General features: G+C 42.9%; 1 protein-coding gene across 8 annotated transcripts in view; it reads left to right on the forward strand.

Moving 5' to 3' along the window:
* The first annotated feature begins 13217 nt into the window (after window positions 1-13217).
* The window catches only part of ST3GAL6 (ST3 beta-galactoside alpha-2,3-sialyltransferase 6), an 85917-nt gene continuing 77660 nt past the window's right edge, over window positions 13218-21474 (forward strand). For 5 of the 8 annotated variants that reach the window (XM_045501752.1, XM_045501762.1, XM_045501761.1 and 2 more), the window contains exon 1: window positions 13701-13809. The gene's annotated coding sequence lies outside the window, so the exon portion shown is untranslated. Of the gene's footprint in view, window positions 13326-13697; window positions 13810-14841; window positions 14953-21474 lie in introns of those variants that run through there. The other 3 variants (XM_045501753.1, XM_045501759.1, XM_045501754.1) reach the window with 2 other exon arrangements.

A 21474-nucleotide genomic window follows, 5' to 3' on the forward strand; every position in this document is an offset into this window, starting at 1 on the left:
AAATTCCAACCCTCTAATCACGTGGTTGGTTCCCCTGGCAACCAGCCCCCTCCTCAGGTTCAGTCCTAAAGCTACCTCATTAATATAACAAAAGACACCTTTGTCACTCTCAACACTTAGGAAATTCCAAGGGTTTTAGGACCTCAGTTCCAGAAATGGGACTTAGACCCAATATATACAAGTATTCCCACTTTTTGAAAGTTTGAGTTAGGGCACTTCATTTTTGCGAAAGAGCTATGTACCTGAGTAGCTGTTTTTGCCAACAGAACACGATCTGAAGAGGACTTTCACTTTCATAAAAGTGAAAATAGTGTATAGTGTTTGTTTTGCATGGAGCCTTTACAGAGGCAGCATATGCTGAACAGTGAGAGGGGCACCTCCGGTTCCTTCCCCAGGAACCACATTCAGCATCTCAGCATGAAGCCACCACAGCTCTGAACAGTGTCTGTGAACATCTGTGCTTTCTCGAAATTTATTTTGTGCACCTGCTAACATGATATGTCCTAAGGTATCTGAAAAGCCTAAGAGAGGTTATTTTTGGGGTTTGGGGACAGTCAAAAAATTTTTCCATATAAATTTCAGCTTATAAAAGCTTTCATAGGAGAGTTCTACCTTCAGATAGTGGGGGAAACCTACATTTCTTATAAATTACAATACTACACCAGTCAGCGAGGGCCCAAATGCCAAGGCATCCACAATATAGAAAATAAGAAAATATGAGTTATGTACTTTAGTCCTATAAACTCTATAAAGGTGACTGAAACAGAGCTGCAGACTTGTGGAAACCACTGCCTTCTAACTGGAAGAGGGTCTGTTAGAAGTGGAAACACTTGGTCTTTTCACTGACTCAGACATTATAATTAAAGTTTGACTCGACTGACATTCTTCCTAGACTTGGGGACGACACACCACCTTTTCCCGCTCTGTCCAGTTTTTAAAGAAAGGTTTCTTACAAATGTGTTGTCCTTTATTGATATTCTCAATAAACGTTGGCAAGGATGTGGCTTGGAATGAAACTACTTCTTTTTCAGATATAAAGACAGACATAGGTCCTGTAAAATCTACAGAGAGAAGCAGTGTGAGGAGAGAAAAGCATGTCACTGTGATCTCTGAGGAGCTGTCCCTCTCCAGAACCTAAAGTGGGCCAGAAAACTGTTTCAACTCATCCTGATTCAAAAGGAGGATGAGATGCAGGGGGCAGAAGAGAAAAGGAAGTGAGGAGCCTAAGAAGACCGTAAGGGTATTAAGGGGATGTGTTCCAAAAAGGACGCTTAGCAGAAATCAGAGACGGCTCTCTCTTCCACACAAGAGAGAATTATTATTTATTAAATAATTATTATTATTTATTAAATATTATTTATTAAATAATTTTGTGCTGCAGCCTCTATTAATTGCTTGCTAACATATTTTCCACCTATCTCTTGATTCAGTTTTTGTAAAAGCAGATGAATCGATTTATCAATATACAGTGAGTTTAGTTCAGTGCTTATAAATTTTGGTATCGCAGAATTATAGCTATTTTAGGATTCAGAAAATTAATCTTTTGCCTATGCAGGAATTCCGGAAAGGAGTTAGTTAATGCAGGCAACCTATTCGATTACTAGACACCCTGTAGTGTTAACTGTAATTGGCTGGGTAGGTGCGTAGCATGTTAATGAAATGGGTTGATCCAAAAGATAAAGTTGAGGATATGCAGAGAATAAAAATGAACCCAAAAATGTGTATAACGGAATCTCCTACCTGAAAAGCAGGTCAGAAATCTTCATTCAAAATCCATTCTCAAAGCCAGTATTGTGATAACACCAATAGAGAGGCTGTAGTTACTTTCTGCTGGGAGCCTAGGTGGTCAAGGTTCTGTGCTGCTAGTTGCATAGGCAGGGTGCTTTCTGGGCAGTAAGAAGGAAAAATGTGACTGGCTTTAACACTGAGTATATTTTAATATATTACATGGATATAATAAATGACATACTATATGATGACTCCAGGGTCAGATAATTTAGTAGCTCATCCAGCTCATCAGGGATCCAGGCCCTTTCTGTCTTCTTGCTCTGCCTGCCTCAGATGTTAGCCTTGACCTCAGATGTGTTCTCTACCACTTCGAGATGGATGCCCCATCTCCAGGCATCACCTCTTCACACAAAGATGTCTCACACCTGGAACAGGGAAAGAGAGCACTTACTTCCCTCCTGTATCTTTTGAAGAGATGAAGGCTTTTCCAAAGGCCTTTCTCTCCTATCTCATTGGCAAGAATTGGGTCCCGCATGCTCATTGCCGATCTAAATAATGACAAAGGCCATGGTTACCATGCTTGGCTCAGACCAATCCTGCTTTACACCCTTGTGGCTGGGCAGAAGCCCAGCCTCCCTTAAAGTTTATGGCCCACTGGTTCCTGAAAATACTTGGGTTTCAATTGACAAGGGGAAAGAAGAAAATGGATGTACAAGAGACCACCCCATAAAGAAGGCAGTATATTTGGAGACAGAGAAGGGATTGTAGCATCCTCAAAAAAAAAAAAAAAAAAAGGAACTCCTTATTATTCACAAGTTCTTTCAAATACTGACATCAATGTTTTTGCCATTTCCACTTGGGCTTGGATATTTTTTCTGGATAGAAGTAAAATAAGTCTAATCTCTTTTGTTGTGCCAACTGCCCAAGGATGGTATTGAAATACAGTTCTCATGTAACTCCTAAGCCTTTTCCTCCCCCAGCTAAATTCCTCCAGTCTCCTCAGCCATTCCTCATGGTTTCTAAATCCTTCACTATGTCTTCTCACTGTACATCCCTCATTTCTCCCCCAAAAGAAACTGAACTTTTAAGATCTAGCTTTGGAAAGCCCTTATATACTCCGTGATCTCTATTTTCGGTTCCCTCACTCTCCACCTCAAAGCTAACATTTATGGAACCCATATGCCAGCCAGTGTGCCAAAGGGGTTACCTAGAATCTCACCAAATCATCGTTGGAACCCTATGGGACCGTTCTAATTCTATCTTAATTTCATAAGTGACAAAATTGAGGCACAGAGAAATTAAGTAATTTGCTTACGCCACACAGTGTATAAATGGTGAGGCCAGGATTCAAAATCAGATGATCAGACTTTGGAGTCTTGTCTCATAAGCACCACACTCTACAGACTTATCTGCTCTTATCTGTATCCCCAGAACGCTCCTTGTCCAGTGCCTGACACATAGTAAACACAAATACTTGGTGAGTGAATGAGTGATTCGTGGTTCTTCTCTTGTATGTAACACCATCTATTAATTTCTTCCTGAAAATACAATTCCCCACATTGAAAACACTACAAGTGTTTTTGACCAGAAAAACTAAATGGTATATGTGGGAAGTCAAATAATGCCTGTCAAAAGATGTATACATCCTAATCCCATAAATCTGTGAAAGTGCTACTTTAAATGGCAAAAGAAATTTTACAGACATGATTAAGTTAAGGGTCTTCACATGGGGAGATTATCCAGGTGGCTCCAATGTCACAAGGTCCCTGGAAGAGGGAGGCAGAAGGGTCAGAGTCAGAACAGGAGATGGGTTGAGAGAAGCAGGGGTCACAGTCAAAGACACTTGAGGATCCTACCCTGCAAGCCTTGAAAATGGTGGAAGAGCTGTAAGCCAAGGAGCGTGAGTGGCCTCTAGAAGCTGGAAAAGGAAGGAAACAAATTGTGCCCCCCCCCCCCCGCCCCTCCTCTGGAAGGAACCCAGCCTTGCTCATGTTGATTTCAGACTTGTGATCTCCAGCTGTAAATATTTATCCCTCCTCCATCTCAAGAAGGTAACTAAGTTTTGGTGTTTGGTTGGCTCAGTGACTTTTCTGTTACAGGGTAAGAAACAAGTTAACAGATCTCTAGAACATCTCTGCTGGTGCTGCTTTTGTTTTCAAAAGACTGACAGGCAGAGATGTGGAATCCAATGTTCTCTTTTGTTCCAGTGGGGTGAAGGGTGGGCAGGCAGGCTGCTCTACGGAAAAGAAGCCTAAAACAAGTTTGGGAGATTTGCTCAAGACTGAGAAGTAAAAAAGCGAGCTGTGGGTCCTTAGGATATTATTCCAAGAGAGCCGCTCCAGGTGATGGGGGTGATAGGGTGACTCAGGGAATGCAGGTCTGGAGTAAGTGAAATAAACACTATGCAAGAGGGAAACACAAAGGAAATCAAGATGAATTACTAAAATATAACTCCAGGAAAGCAAACATTTTTGCCTGTTTCCCCACTGGCAAACTACTCCTAGCACCTGCAACAGTTCCTGGCAGATAGCAAGCAGTGTGCATTTAATGACTGAATGTGGAGTGTGCTAATGACATGAAGGATGGAAGTTCAGGTGAGATGGAGAGAAAGAAGGACAGATCAAAGATAATTCTAAGGGTTTAAAAGTGGAAAGGTGGGAGAAAAGCATTATCAGTAATAAAAATGAGTAAGTGAAAAGAAAAAGCTGGTCAGGGTAGAAGACTTAAAATTTGGCTTTGGATCTTTTGACTCTGCTTTTTGTGCAATACTTTGCATACAGCAGGTGCTGATAAATACATGTGGAACTGAATGCTCAGTGAGCAGCAGGACGTACAAAGACTGAGAATTAAGAAAGTAGAGCTCGCAAGAGAAGACTCCCAAGTCCCTCTATGGAAATGGTGAGTGAATCCTTGAGAGATCTCAGATACAGAATAACCGGGGGGGGGGGGGGGGGGGGGGGGGGGGGCAACGAACAGCAAGGGATATACACATTTTCTGAAATCATGTACAAATGAACTTATTACTCACCTCAGTTAAAGAAAACTTAGGGACAACTTCCAGGTATTTAGTATTGGAGTTTTATTGTTTTCGAGCGTATGGATTAACATTTTGTATGACAGATTCTCAGTGGCAGGACTCTTAACTCTAAAGGGCCCAGGAAAATTCAACTGTATTCAGCTTTTTAATCTATAGCCAGTAAAAAAGTTTTATCAATTATACAAAATTTTGTGGATCCAGAGTCTAGGACTTAGTTGACTTGGTTAAAATACATTTATTTATCACTGATAAGCACGGAGACATACAGTTAAGTCCTGCCTATTCCCATCTCTCTCTTCTTTTTTTTTTTTTTTTTTTTCAACGTTTATTTATTTTTGGGACAGAGAGAGACAGAGCATGAACGGGGGAGGGGCAGAGAGAGAGGGAGACACAGAATCGGAAACAGGCTCCAGGCTCTGAGCCATCAGCCCAGAGCCCGACGCGGGGCTCGAACTCACGGACCGCGAGATCGTGACCTGGCTGAAGTCGGACGCTGAACCGACTGCGCCACCCAGGCGCCCCCCCCCCCATCTCTCTCTTTAAGCAAAAACAAAATTGTTTCTCTTTAGTCCCTTAGACAGAGCTTCAGAACCCCTCAATTTTATGCGATAATACTAAATGATGATAGAGATTAAAGTTATTTGTATTTGTTAATTATTTGGTATTTGTTTTTTGTATTTACCACTTTTGAAGCACTGAAGAGAGCTGCTCAGATGGTCAGGATATCACCATGTAGTGGTTAATATACTTGTAATAGTTAACAGTCATGTGCAGGATTTGGGAAAACTGCTGCCAATATGGCACCTGAGTGCAAAAAAGTAAATTTGGAAGCTTACCAGAAGATTCAGTAAAAACGAGAATTGTAAACATTGTAAAATGAAAACTGATTCCTAGTCTAACCCATCAGGGAACAGTGGTCAGTTTCAATCCTTCATTTTACTTCTACTTCAGATGTTCATGGCGGTTCCTATCTCTACAGCTCTTTATTACTGATATCGGTTCTCTTGTATTCATAATGTCCTATAGTGTAATAAACAGTTCTGATGTGGAATAGAAATGAAGAATTGAAGTGTTGCATTTGCATGCTCCTGGGGAGCTGCCGCACATGTTTCCCTTGTGATGACCCTGATGCCATTATGGTTAGTGCTTCTGCTAACGTAATTACATTAAAATGGGATCTATCCCAAAGTGAGCTCAAGTGTGAAAGTGAGCAGACTCAGCCAGGAGGAATGATGACTGGGGTCCTGAAGAAATATTTCCATAATCTACAGTCTGCACATCCCTGGGGAAGACATTCTGGTTTGGGGGAACAGGAACTGGAACAATGGGAACTGGAAATGTTGGCCATACCATTGCAGCCACCATCTTGATACCCGCATACAAAAAGCCAACTAAGGTTTCCCAGGATTCCCATTCAATTGACCAGGTTCTAAGTGTTTTTGTGAAACGTCATACTCGCATAACCGTCATTAATTCTCTCACATCCTTCATCTCTTGACTAGAAAGGCACTATGTCATGGGTATGAAAAGAGAGCCTTGGAGTTTAACCTGGGTGCAAATTCTAGGTGTGACACGTACAAGTTCCGGTCCTTGGGCCAATTAGGTAATTTCACTGAGTCTTCAATTCATCATCTGGAAAATGGGGATAATGATATTCAGCTCACAGGGCTGCTGTGTGTGGTAAACAATATAACCTATAAAATCACCTAGCATCTGGCAGGAGTACAATTAATATGAGCTCACATTTGAGTATATCAAGTGACCTCCACCTTGCCTTCTTTTCTGCCATTTCACACTTGGTGCCTCTCTGTCTATCTCCAGGTGTAATGACAGGAAGTTGGGAGAGGTTCCTAGGTGGTTCCACAGGCAGTGGTTCCTAGTGGACTCTCCAGAAGCAACTTTGTATCCCAGCAGTATCTCTCTGCTTGACAAGTCACTGTCTTATAATATCCTTTGGTGATGTGGCCATCCCCTGTAAGTCTGGGAGTAGATGAGTTTCTTTAACGCTGAGGTTAAGAATAACAGAAACCAAAATAACTGTCACTATCAAGATTTTGATGAAAATGGCACACAATCACCCCTGTATATCAAAGCTTTTGTCATTACTTCTCAGAAAAACCACTGCGCCCCGCCCCAGGCTCCCCAAGAAGTAAAGTTTAATTTGTTATGTCTCTAAGAGACTGCATGCAAAAATTCCTAAATTGTAAAATGTTTTGAAAATTCTCACTTTTTTCAGTTAAAAATAAATAGTGAAAATCAAACATTCCAAACTGTATAATTTAGAAAGAAAAGTCCTCCATGAATGTACCCTCTAGATGCAGCTGACATTCACAGCTTGTGTGTATTCCTCCAGATACTGTGTGTACTAACATCCGCTGTATTATAACTATCATTATTTCTATTTAAAAAAATATTAAACAACATCAGAATCCTACTGGGCAATCCGTTTTGTAATATGATGTTTAAATTTAATGGTATCGTGGACATTATTCCAAGTCATTAGATAGAAGACTAGTTCATTCTTTTAGTGACAACATAAAATTCTATGGTATACGTGTACCCTACAATTCCAGTCCCTTACTAAAGGCTATTTGAGTCATTCCAGGGTCTCCATTTATAAGCAACATCTAATAGGCAATTCTTTTTTTTTTTTTTAATTTCTTTTTAACGTTTTATTTATTTTTGAGACAGAGAGAGACAGAGCATGAACAGGGGAGGGGCAGAGAGAGAGGGAGACAGAGAATCGGAAGCAGGCTCCAGGCTCTGAGCCATCAGCCCAGATGGCTCGAACTCACGGACCGCAAGATTGTGACCTGAGCTGAAGTCGGACGCTTAACCGACTGAGCCACCCAGGCGCCCCTAATAGGCAATTCTTATACACAACTTTATATAACTGTGCAAGGATATCTGTAACAGAAGTTTCTCTTGGTGGGATTTCTGTATTAGAGTATATAAATGTTTAAAATTACAAGTGTTTATGCTAAAATATACTCCAAAAAGAGGTCACTGATTTGTACTCCCACCAATAGCACAGGAAAGTGCCTGTATCTCCACCCTGTTTTAATACTCATAATTTTTACCAATAAGTGCAAATTATACCTAAGTTTAAATTCAAACAGTGAAGTCAAGACTCCCCAAAATTTACTAGAATGTAAGCTGCATAGGAACAGGAATTCGTATGTTTCCTTTACTGCTCTACACCTGCTTAGCTTAGTGCCTGGTGCATAGGAGACACATTTTGTTTAATGAATATATGTTTTATTTTTCCCTTCAGAGTGCTGCTTGTCCTTGTAGTTGCCTATTTTTCTATTAAATTCTTGGGTTTTTTTCCCCCTTGAGTTCTTGGTAAAATAAGAAAATTAACCATTCTCTATGTGTTGCAAATATGTTTACTCAGATTGTGTTTTTATTTCTCAATATATCTTGCCACTCAGAAGGTCTACATTTTAATGAAATCACACGTATGAACATTTATTTTTCATGCTTCCAATATGCCTAGTTGTTTTTTTTCCCCACTGCAAAATAAAAACACGATTCCATAGGTTTTCATCTTGTCCCTTCAATATGGCTGTGAGGGTTTTATTTTATTTTGTTTTCACCTGATGCTTCTATTTAGTCTTTAATGATTGGGGAAAAATGTATTGCATAGAATATAGAGTGTACACAGGCAGGGAATCACCAAGGTAGAGAGTTCCAATTTGTGCCTAAACACTGATGCATTTTTATTTCAGGATTTTAATCTCTCTTCCCACACACATGCTAACTTTGTTAGCATCTTTAAAAAAAAATAACAAATGTTATTTATGTACATTGTAAAAAGTTCAAATTATCAGAAATATTTAGAATCAAAAGCAAAAACCTTCCTTTACTTTCTCTCTCTGCCTCTATAATTCCACTCTCTAGATGAAATCTGTCAACACTCCCTACGGATTCACAAATATATACACACACATGAGTGGTTCTTTCTCTGCTTGACATTAATAAATAACCGCATCTATGATATGCTACATATATATTCAGTATATGTTTTTGTAATGCCCCGATTTCGAATCCGAGAGACCACCAAGGAACCGATACCGATGCAAAGGCACGAGGGTTTATTTGCAAGCACGAGCTTGGGCCCAAGTATACCCGACACAGCGGAGCAGGGACTTGGACCCCTAGGTTAAGAGGCGTAGAAGTTTTATGGGGGCCAGTGGCCAATGAGATTGTAACACACACAGAAAGTTGCATAGTCATGTCAGTCCACACGCAGGTGGCCAATTGAATTACAATTTACCCTATAGTAACTGTTTGAACTAGCCTATCACTCTGGTCAGAATTGGCGCGCAAGTTTGGCGGGCAAAAGGCGGGGTTTACATTTTTTGGCGGTTAGGGGTTCCACCTTCCTAAATGAGCCGGTTTCCAGTAAGGGTGTGCTCAGCGGCTTGACTAGGGTGGGGGAGTGTCTTAAGCAATAAGTAGGTCATGTGGGGGTTATACATGAGATGGTGGGTGTAGCACAAAATGGAGTTAGTCTTGCTCTGCTTGTCCAGGGGTAGGGGATTTTTGTTAAATTCCTTGGGTCCCACAGTTTTCTGAATGTAGAACTTCTAAAGCCAACGTACTGTAGCCGTTATCCCGTTAGCAGACTGAATCTGTATATACATTTATAATAGCTTTGCAATGGCTGCCTTCATTATTAGGAGATACCACAGTCTAATTAGTCACTCTATTTATTCTTGGGCACTGTTTTCCTGTTTTTAAACATTATAAACAATGCTGCCGTGACCATCCCTAGTCATATTTTTGTATTTGTATGTGATCATTTCTACAGATGGAGTCCTAAAAACATGGAATTGCTGCTTTGAAGGTGACATACATTCATAGCAGACTGAAGTTTGGGAAATGTAGAGAAGACTCTATGCCATTCACAGCGCACTGAGATGACTCCAGCTGGCACTCTGTTTCAGGAGTGCCATCGAAACTAGTTGTTGTTGTTGTTCACTTGTTTGTTTCAAGTGTGAATTTCGGAACATGAAAATAGAAAATACAAAACTATTTGTAGTTTCATGTATGCTTTGCCCAGCGATTCCCCTTTTCAGGATCCATCCAGTAAAAACATTCTCATGAAGCGAAATAGCAGTAGGTTCCGCTCTGTAAACCAGCTGAGAGACAAAGGGGTTAGCTACAGATGTTAATTAGTGGGCTGAGTGCCCCCAAGGAAAGCTACCTATAATACTTTGACAGAATTATCAGTCAGGCGACTGGAGTAGAAGTTAGGAGAGCATCTCCACAGATAGGTGGGGAGGATGGGACATCTCCCTCCTGTCCTGGGAGCAGGGCCCAGCAGCTAGGACAGTGGCCCAGGCTTCTAACACTTCTAACGTATAATTAAGAGCTCTGAGCAAGCTGCTTGGAGATGCAGTAGTTTTGCCGACTGAGCCCACCCACCTGCGGGAGGCGCCTTACCAGGGTTTGTTCCTGGTGCTACTCAGTAACCAGAATGGCTGCCTCTTCTGGACCAGGATAAGTAGGAGTCAACTAAGAGATCAGTGTCTTTCCCCACCCTTTCCTCTTTCCTGCTCCTCTTTCCGACTTTGCTTGGCTTGAGGCCAAACTGTCTTCTAAGGAAGACAGTTATGGAACTTTAATTAGGGTTTTGAAATTCAAAACCATAACAACCTTGTAAATTTGATAGCAATCACCAAATTGCCTTCTAAAGAAGAAGTTCTACTTCATCCTTCTTTGAATAGTTTCCTTGACACCTTGATGAAACTCATTAAGCTCATTAACCTTAGTTGTTGCCAATCTGATTTCTCCTTATTGTCTACATTTTCATAAACATTGTTATAAAAAGACACTAAAATCTTTGCACCTGTTTATGGACTATTTGTATTTCTTCTATGAAATACAAATTTCATAGAAATTTGTATTATGCTTATGACCATCATCTTAATTATGGCTTCCACCAGATATTTTATATGTTCGTGTGTTTAGAACATGATGAACCCTAGTTCCACTCTCCCACCTCCCCTCATTTTCCAGTTTGTGGAGGGAGAGTAAATGTAGTTCCTGAGACTGGGCTACTCAGAACTGAAACCTTGCAGGGACTAGCAGAGTAAGGAGACACTGCTGTTTATGAAGTTGCAAATAAGCTTTCTGATAGACCCGCATTCCTTTTCCAAGCACTCACTATGGGGGGGGGGGGGGAATCAATACAATGGTTATTTACATAAACAAACATAGGGCTGAGATCCTGCTCTGAAATGGGGATGTTGCAGAAGTTATGGCACTGCTTAGGAGAACTAAACTGCCTTTTGCTGAAGTAACAGTTTTCCCACGCTGTAGGCAGTCGGCTCTAAGTTAGGATTTAGACTGCCTACTCCCTGTGGCTTACTCATTTTGAGATGCACACGTTCTTTAAATAACTGCTTACAGTAGATAAAACCCCAAGACAGCCAGGAGAGGCTGGCAGGATCTTCATTTAGAGTGGGAGGAGGCACAATTGTATGTAAAAAAAAAAAGTTTAGTTTGGTCAAAATCTGTCTTGAGCCAGATTACTGTTTAGAAGTGGACAACCTAAGTCTTGAGAAATGTTAGAAAAAAGAATTTTTCTTTCTATTATTAATGTATAAGGCGATATTGTTAAAAAAAAATGGCCTCTTGTCACTTGAGGCGACTCTTCTGCTGAGGGCACAGCATTTTGAGTAGGTCTCCCCTATATGAAGTAGACAGTCCTACACCAATCATGCTCAAAAAGCCTGTTCTTGGGACAGGACATGAGGAACATGAGGATTTGGAAGACAGGACTTATACTGGGATTGAGGAAGATGTCCTAGTGTCTTTAACCTTACTCTCTACACTGTACTGAATGGCACCCCAGGGTAGTGTGGGGAACCTGGCTTGAACTTGTCCCTAGGGTCACAGAGGCCATATCCTATGAAACAATGTGATTTTAATTCAGAGACTGTGTCATCCATAAAAACCTAGCAAATGGCCAGCCTTGTATGTGCACTGCCTAAAAATTCTGATTTTGGTGGCCATTCATTTGAATCACAGCTCCAATGTAGGCACTATGACATTGGGCACATTGCTTAACCTCCCAACTCTGTTTCTTCATTTCTAAGATGAGATTATTCTGGCTTACAGGATGGATGGGAGGAACATAGATGATACGTAGGCAGTAACTGACTCATAGTGGGCAGTGACTGGTAGTTAATATTCTTGTTTCCTGACCTGATGGTTTTTGCGCCAAGCAACGTGCCAAGAATTCTTTAGATCATCATCTATTTGAATCCTAACAAGCCCTGAAGATAGGTTGTATTATACCACTTTCACAGGAGACAAAAAGGAAGCACACTGACGTGAAGCCACTTGCTTAAGGTAACAAGGCATGACAGTGGAAGAGGTGGAATTTGAACTAGGTTAGGGTGACCTCTGCCTTCTTGGCCACTACTACAAAGCAGCACAAAGGCCAGCTAGGAATAGCAGATGGCATCTCCCCTGAACACATGACTTTGCAGATCCCCAAATCCTAAAAAGGGCAGAGTGGGTGAAGCGTAACAGTGGTGTAATTCTGAAGATCATGAACAAGAGAAGGGTAGTATGGAACTCAGGAGAAACTAGAAAAGCAAAGCAACCTCAAGGAAAACTGACCCACACGGGCAAATTCCCTGAACATCATTCACTACTCTGGTGTCTCAGGAGCGACCTTTAAAATTACACAATTTGTGTGGCCCTCTTCCAAGGCAATCCACAGACAGGGAAAGAGCTAGGAATGTTCTGAACACACTCCCGTTTTTTGGATTGGTAAATCTGGGAAAATAACAAGTGCTGCCTCCTAGGGCTGTTGTTAAACTTAACACAAATACCAGAAGGTCCATCACAGAGGAAAGGCTTTGTTTCAGTGCGGTGACACATTGCCGCTTTGAATTATACCCAAGTCTGTGGCTCTTCTCTCTGGGGTCATTTGACGGCCTGTGATTACGATGCTTAGTATGCAAAGGCTGGAGCTATTAACTGAATGTTGCCAGACAATGAATTATTTCACAAACACTGAAATATAAAATGTATTCAGAGCCATCCAAGTATGAGGACATTATTAACAATGCTTTTCTCGAGAGCGCTACTTTAACAAGAAAAGAAAATGCACATCCCACCTTCGTTCTTCCCCCTAAAGTAACATCTCCAAAAGATAAAAAGCACCAACACATTTGTCCTTGAAAGGCAGAGCCCGGGAATTCTGGAGATCTGAACACCCCTCCCTTTCTGCTAGGGACCAAGCCGCCTGCCTCGCCTGGTGTCACAGAAGTCCCCGGTGCGCCAAGCAGATGTGTTTACTCCAGCCGCCCGCCAGCCCGGCGGGGAAGGGGAGTACCCTGGCCGCCCCTCACTTTCGTCCCGGCAGCTCTCCAAACAACACCAGGGCGGGATGGGAGTGTCTTCTTGGCTGTGGAACCTGATCCTCCTACCTTGTCCTGAAGCCACCCGCTGCTTTACCCGGGCCCTCCCGTCGTGGTGATTTTCCGTCCCTGACGCCCGGCAAGGGCGCGCGGCTGGTGTCCGCCCAGCCCGAAAGGTAGGGGCTCGGCTGCTTTCCTGCCTCCCTGCTCCGGGGGGCGCGGAGCCCCCACAGCCTCGCTCTGCAGTGCACCTTCCTCCGTGGACTCGGGGGCGGCCGTGGTCACCGCGCGTCTGGCGCCAGCAGACGAGCAGGAGGAGCGACCCCGCGGCTCCGGAGGCGCTCGGCGCAATCGCCTGGGATCCGGACCCCAGCGCGGAGGGCAGCGCGCGGCCGGGCGCCTCGGACTCCGCTCGGCGCCGCGCCTTCCCCAGCTCCCCCGCCTGGTCCGCGGACGAGGAATCGTGCCGGCGCTGCCCCTGACCCGGGCCACCTTCCTCCGGTTTCCGCCGGCCGCGGGCTTCGGCGGCCCGATGCTGCAGGCGCCGCGGGAGAGGCAGCGGCCGGCTGGAGCGAGCGGCGGCGGGCGGCCGGAGAGCCGCAGGCCTCCCGCCGCAGAGTCCCGCACGCCTCTGCAGTCTTCGCGCCTGGGCCTCGGCGGGTAACTCTCCCGCCGGCTTCCCTGCGGGTTTGCATTGCCGGGGCGAGGGAGGTTGGGTGGGGGGCGCGGGGAGACCGAGCTCCTGACCCTGATCCGGGCGGCCTGGGGTCTGTGCGGCCCCAGGGGCTGAGCGTCGGGGGGCGGGGGGCACGCTGAACCGACAGCCCCTGCATGCGCCCTGCGGACCCCAGAGCGTTGCGTGCTCTTGGCCCCCGGGTTTAGGGGGTGGGGGCACCGGCCCGGTAGTGGAGCCATGGGGCTCTCGGACCACCAGGGCGGGAGGAGGTGTGCTGCGAGGGTAGAGGACCTGCTTTGGGACCCTCTTTCCTGTGATCTCAGGAGAGCTTGGGCACTCGAGTGTGACCAGGGTGGGGGCCCTTTGCTTGCTGTTTTTTGTTTTTGTTTTTGTAAAAGGGAAGGGTCTGTACTCGAACTGGAGGGACTAGAGGTCTGGAAGGTTCTGGTCTTTCAGAAAAATTTCCAAGAGACCCTCCTTCCCGCCACGGTAGAACTAGACCTAACAAAACAAGCACCGAGGCAGTCGGGGGAAAAGAGCGGCGGTGAGAAAATTGCAGTGTTTGGCCGCCGTTAGTTTTCAAGATTAAAAAAAGAAGAGATTTGTCATTTTGAGGCCGCCTGCTCTAGAGTTTCCTGGAGATCTCAGCCTCTGTCTTGTGTGCTGTTATTTTGGCTTAAAAGAACATCTAGAAACGATTTTCAGAAGCTGAAACCCCAGACACCTTACAGGATCTTAAGCAGAAGGGGCGGGGAGGGGGGAGTGCTTGCTGTTAGAAAGGTACTATTTAAAAACTGCATGGGAGAGTGGGGATAGGAATGACATCGTGGATGCCATCAGAAGCCACATTAACCGCAGGTTCTAACTCAAAAAAGTCACATGCGTCTGAGTACTATGATGGTGGAGAGTTAAGGACACTGCAGGACAGTCAGAAGCTTCTTTTCCTCTTTGGCTCTTCTCCCCATTTTCACGTGGATGTTCAGGTTTCTGATGGCTGTCTGTTTTATCTATGCTAGCATGGATATTGGACTTTCCGGTCTTCAAACTTACTCTCCTAGCCACAGAAGATGACCCTTTTAGTTTACCGCGAGATATTAAGTGTTTGGGAAGATCCGGTTGGCTGCCAGGTTAGTTTCCTTTTGAAAGCACACCGATTTGACATTTGGAAACTGGTTTGTGTTGCTTCCTTTTCTTCTCACCCAGGACGGCTTTTCACATTCAAATCTGCAAAAGAGACAGATTGTCTTGTAGTCCCCTGTGTCTGAATAAGGCCAGTTGCCTCAGAGACACTTCAGATAATGACAACTTTGGTTTATGAGAACTTTTTCAGAAACTGATTACGTTAACCCTGATCTGGCTTCATAAGCGTCTTTAATTGTTCATGTGGAGGGGGAGAGGAGATGTTCATTTCTTGCTCAGTGGGGCTTCCCTGGAGAAATATTTTTACCATAATCCCTGAATGTCACAGTCCCAGAGTGCCTGCCTCTGGATAATGGGGCAATAAAATGAGACCATGTTGCAGTGCATTTGTTGGAGATATTCCCCAATGATTTGCCCCAAATCAATAAAAATCTTTGAGGCCCAGAAAGGGATGGACAGTATTGGCACAATACCATTGAAAGACTTACTGTTATAAACAAACAAACAAACAAACAAACTCCAAAACGTAAGTCTGTCTTTTGTGAAAACTTTAATTCTCAAGTTATCCAGAGGGAGGTGACAGCTGTTTTCTTCTGTTGGAGATATTTCTGTGTTCCACATCGTGTGGAATATTCTAGGAGAGAGGTAAAGTAGTGGCGCATTTCCCATATTTCTCTGATACATCTCCTTTGCTACCCATGCAGATTACCAGTTGGCTTCCATGGGTTTTATGATTCCATCCAGGGCTGGGGGCCAGATATCTGTTTGATATGCATTCTAGGTAATGCTTATCAAGGAGGTGAGAAAAGCACAAAACTCAATGTGGCATCCACTAGGATCCCCCGTGTGTTCACATGTGTTTTTTTATTAGATCTTCCCACGAACTCTATGAGACAGGAATATTTAGCCCCGTTTTATAGTTAAAAAAAACTAAGATTGCTCTAGCTTAAAGGATTTAGAATGGATCACACGGAGGTCTGCTTAACCTCTGGCTTTATGCCATCCCAGGAAGCCTCCATAGCATACATTCCTCACAAATTCTTCCATTTTTTATACATATTGTTCACCTTTGCCTTGCACACTCAAGTTATATATCCCCTGTTCTGAATATACTTCCTTAATTTCCCAGGCTGAGCTTCTTGAACAGGTGGTCTGAGTACTTTATCTGCCTTTCCTTCTGAGAGCTTCAGACTTTCCTCAATTAGATATCTTCTATCTTCTCTGCATCTTTGACGGGTCACTTTGGTGTGCTGTGTCTGGCCAAATTCAGGAGGATATGTTATCTCTAATGGATTGTGCTCCAAAAATTCTTTTCATTCTGAATATATTTTCACTGAAGTTCCTACTCAGCCTTCTCTCCTGGAAGGAGTCCTCCCAGGGCTACATCCCCACTTTCACAGTTGAAAGTAACCTCTCCTATTTATTGTGATTACAATGGATAACAGTACGTATCAGAATTTCCAGGTGAACCCTTTAAGGGTTAAAAGTAAATTAACCTGTTATCACACTGTATGTTAATTATACTTCAATAAAGATGTATTTGATTGGGAGTCAGCTTGATGTAAGGCAGACAATGGGTGCATTGGATATTATGGCATGTCAGGAGGAAACTGTATTTCTGGTTCTATATTAGGATGTCAGAAGTACTGTTTCCTCAGCATGGTGAGGTAGCAGGAGTTCTTTCTGCTGATGGTGATTCGCCAGCACCAAACAAGCAGTAGGTCCTTAGGCTTGGTCGGGAACTTGGCTGCCATACAGCCAGGCTAAGAAGGGCTGAGATTCTAGGGGTGAGTTTATGAGGATAAAACAAAGTAAGGAACAGTAGGACGTGAGTCTCTTTCCCATGTCCATATTTCTTTTTCGGGGAGACTTTTTGTCATCCAAGGGGGAATGGCCAGCTTCCCATTTGCTGTCACAGCCTTCTGCATCGACCAGGGAAGGGCTTTCCTTTTCTTGCGAGAGAGAGAGGAAGGAAAGCACCCAACCCTTAGGAAATTTGTCTTTGTTTTTGTTTTTTTATCATAAACACTGAAAAGCCAAGTGAAAAGGTACTCTTCTTCCCCATTCTCTCTTTTTGCCCTTATACCTAAGACACAGTGTGCCTAGTAGCGTGTAATGCTGGTCTTTGAAGGATTCTTTAAATCTGGAGCTACCTTTATCTGGTTGGGAATGGAAAGATCTGTAGGAGATGAGAATAGGGCCTCCAGAGGAGAACAGGCAAGGAAGCTGGAGATTCTTGAAAGGGAAGCAGCGTTACCTCCACCTTCCACAGGTTGTGGAAGCAGGTCCGGAATTGTTATGGTTGTGGGTTATGGTCACTGTGATAGAAGGTCGAGGTGACAAGGGAGCAGAGAGTGGTTTTGCAGTGCATCTTGGGTGACTTCCTGCACAGTCATCCATAAGGTGGGACTTGAGATTTAACTAATATTTACAGAGTATCCACTACATAATAGGAGATGCTCTAGGTGCTGGTGGTGGGGGTAGGGCACCCAGTGTTGAACAAGATAGAGCCCTTGCTCTTTGAGACCTTATGTTTCTGTGGGAAATGGAGTCAATAAACAAAGTACAAATAAATGAAAAAACATGTTTCAGATACAAGCCAGTGCACCTCAGGGTTTGCTAGAGAGAAAGCTTCTTTAGAGCAATTGGAGCTTCTCTGAGGAAGTAGTTTTTGAACTGAGACCTGAATGATGAGAAGCAGCCATCAAGTGAAGAGCAGAAGGAAAAGCATTCTAGGAAGAGGGAACAGAATCTGCAAAGGCCCTGAGGCATGAATGGATTTGGGGTGTTTGGAGAACTTTTAGAAGCAGAGGAGTAAAAAGGGGGAGTTTGGAAGAGATGCAGTCAGGAAGGTGGGAGGCAGTTTATGTGAAGCCTTCAAGTCTTGGAAAGGAACTTGAATTGTGTTTTAATTAGAATGGGATGCCACCAGAGATTTTTAATTAGAGATTAAGTCAGTCTTCACCCAATGGGCATGGCCTTTCCTGTTTGTGTCTCTTACTCCCTCTCCCTCACACACACACACACACACAGACTCGCACATGCACATTCACCCTCAGCCAGCTTTCCTTCCCTCTCTTAATTGGCCATCACTGATTTCTCCTTCCTTGCCCCAGGCCAGGGCACAGGCATCCACCTGGAGAATCAAGGTTCAAAGGACCCTGGACCCCGTTCCTTTTATACTCTGAGATAAATCCATACACTCACTTAGTTTCACCTTTATGCATAAGACTGTCCATCACTAGTTCTGATTTCTCAACCTCTCTGCAGACCGAACCTCTAATTATCTCTAAGGCGTCCCTGGGTTGGCTGGTGATGTCTGAAACTAGATACTGAAAATTAACCTAATTAAGCAAATCAAGTGCAATTGATATCTTATGTAAGACAATGATTGTCACAAGAGACAAAAATTTAAGTAACCCAGAAACCCTTGCCTTTTCCCGAATATCTGCTCCTTCTCTCCCAGACTGACATCTACACAGTCTGTTATAGGAGGTTTATGTTCTCTTTAGAGTATAGTTTCAGTGGAAATGTGCAGGATTCTTGTAGTATTTGTCATGGGAATGTACTAATGTGTGAGAGATTTCATTTCTATTGGTCTCTGTAGATGATCTCAGAGTAGTAGTTAAAGCATGAAGGTTTATGTCCAAGCTGATGTCTCTCAGTAGCATTGGTTTATAAGAAATGAACAGAAGGTTCCAGCATTTTATCGATTATGCTTTGACTCTAGGATAGCTCCTCATTACCAGTACGTTACCCTCTGGGGAAGCTTGGTACACTCCCTAGAGAGAAAATTGTTTTTAAGATTCTTTAGCTAGATGCCCGATTTGTTTATTAACTCACATACTTAATGTCACTAATGTACATCACTTGAACAAGTCACTTTTAGCTTTTTGTGTCTGTTTTTTTGTTTTTTTAAATCTGGTTGATGACATAAAATCCGGAATACCTTTCTGTTTGAGAGGGCAGTGATTACATCTTGTCTTGTTCACCCCTCTGTCCTCTGTACCTGATGCAGTGTCCAGAACATTACAGATAGAACAAACATTTGCCAAGTGACTCAATCAGTGTCCATGGATTAACCACAGTTAATGTATTAGCTCAGTTGTAACATCTTTGTAACTATTAAGGATTCATCTTTGTAACTATTAAGATTATCAACTTGTTATCCCGAAAACTTTACCCATTGGAGAAGACAGGTGAAAGATGAATTCATCGCTGTGGATTTGCACATATTAATTAAAACTCTTTTGGCTTTGAAAAGTTTGAAAACTCTTTGAAAATATTTTAGTGTACTTGTGTTGACAAGAAAGAGACCAGTATGTAAATGTCATCAGAAGGATATTTTCAAATTTGTTTCATGTACAGTAAACTTTCTAGGCCAAACGTGGGGCTTGAACTCATGACCCCGAGAGGAAGAGTCGCATGTTCAACCAACTGAGCCAGCCAGGTGCCCCAGGAAGTCTTCAGTACAGTTTCATAATTCATAATTATGTTGATTTGAGTTGGGTTTGGTTTGTGGTCATACTACTGGGGAAGTAAATGTGTGTGCCAAAGATGTGAATAACAAAGCTATTTCCCTCTATAATAGTACATTTTTATATCCACGGTTTTAGGCACTTTAGTAGGTAGAGATATGCACTCATTGCTGAAGTTCCAACACTTATTATGATCTTCCTTAGATTCCTATTAGCTATCATTTAACGTAGTATGAGACACGAACAAATGCTCTGGGGGATAAAAAGTTCTCCTTGTCAGGATTGCCAGAGCTAGGAGGAATGGGAACAAGAGCCTGGCTGGTGAGAGCTGAGAGATGGGGTGCAAGAGAGGGGCTGACTGGGGGTTCCTGCTGAGACTCATAGTGACAAAGTTTCTCACAAAGAATAATGTCTTCAGAGGGCATCCTCTTGGTTAATAGAGATATTCTATATTCATATTTAAAAAATTCTAAATATTTAGGGGTGCCTGGTGGTTCAGTCAGTTGAGTATCTGATTTTGGCTCAGGTTATGATCTCACAGTTCATGAGATCGAGCCTGGTGTTGGGCTCTGCCCTGACAGCATGGAGTCTGCTTGGGATTCTCTTTCTCTGTCTCTGCCCCTCTGCCCCTCTCCCCGACTCATGCTCTCTCTCTCTCTCAAAATAAATATAAAAACATTAAAAAAATAATAAAAATAAAAATTCTAAATATTTAGAGGCTCTGCCTTTTAGATTTTTTTTTTCTGGCCCACAAACACATGATGCTATATAAACACAGCCTTCTTGTTTTTTAGCTCTTTCTAAGGAGTCCTTTCCCCTGACCCCATCAGATTTTAGTCCTCAGAGAGGTCATCAGTCCTTTGTTTCTGACAGTTGGTGGAATTTTCTTCATAGGAAATATTCTATTGCAAATATTTAGGCTGGCACCACTGGTGCCACTTTTGTTAAAAATTTTTAAAGATAAACTAGGGGTGCCTGGGTTGCTCAGTCGGGTAAGCAGCAGACTCTTGGTTTTGGTTCAGGTCTTGATCTCACAGTTCTCGAGTTCGAGAACCACATCGGGCTCTGTGCTGATAGTGCAGAGCCTGCTTGAGAGTCTCTCTCTCTCTCTTTCTCTCTCTGCCCCTCCCCCATGCTCGCTCTCTCTCTCTCTCTCAAAAATAAACATTTAAAAAATAATAAAATAAAAGATAAATTAATAAATACCATAAACATATAATATATGAAACAAAATTAGATGCTTTTATTAAAATCTTGTGCAACCCTTTTGTATGTAAGATTCCTAGGGTTGGAGGAGGCAAAGATAAGGGAATGTGTACACTTTCTATGTTTAACATAGGGCCAAAGAAGGTAGAGATTTAAAAAAAAAAATTCCCTGATTTCTTTATGGATAATTTGTAGCTGCACTTACCAGTTGAAAATAGGTTATCCAGTTGCATTTAGATAAGAGCAATGAGATGATAACCGAGGCATTCAGCTAGGGCATAAGAGGATGTTCAACTGCTTTTTAGCAACAGATATTAAATTAATTTATAACTTTATTTAATTGATATACTCTGAAAGTTAAGAGAACTTTCTGTTGAAAATATAAATAATGTGCGAGATAAAGGACACTTCTTTCAAATTACTTTTGGTATTTGGAGCCAATATTTTAGATATATGTCAAAATAAGTTAGCTAATTATTCTTGTTTGATTCCAGCTATGCTGCAAATAAATTCAATATAATTGGATATTTTGATAAGCAGGACATTAAGAGAGAAGTATGCTTTCTGATCATGAAGTACCTGGCTATGCTTTCCAGGCACTAACTTTTTTGGAGGACAAATCTAGGCTACCAATTAAAAACATGTTTTTGGGGTGCCTGGGTGGCTCAGTCAGTTAAGCTTGCGACTCTTGATTTCAGCTCAGGTCATGATCTCACAGTTTGTGAGATTGAGCCCTGTGTCTGCTCTGCTTCACCGATGGCCCAGGGCCTGCTTGGGCTTCTCTCTCTCCCTCTCTCTCTGTCCCTCCCCAGCTGGCACACTCTC

The sequence above is a fragment of the Leopardus geoffroyi genome, chromosome C2 (assembly GCF_018350155.1).
Source record: "Leopardus geoffroyi isolate Oge1 chromosome C2, O.geoffroyi_Oge1_pat1.0, whole genome shotgun sequence".
In the NCBI taxonomy this organism is placed as follows: Eukaryota; Metazoa; Chordata; class Mammalia; order Carnivora; family Felidae; genus Leopardus; species Leopardus geoffroyi.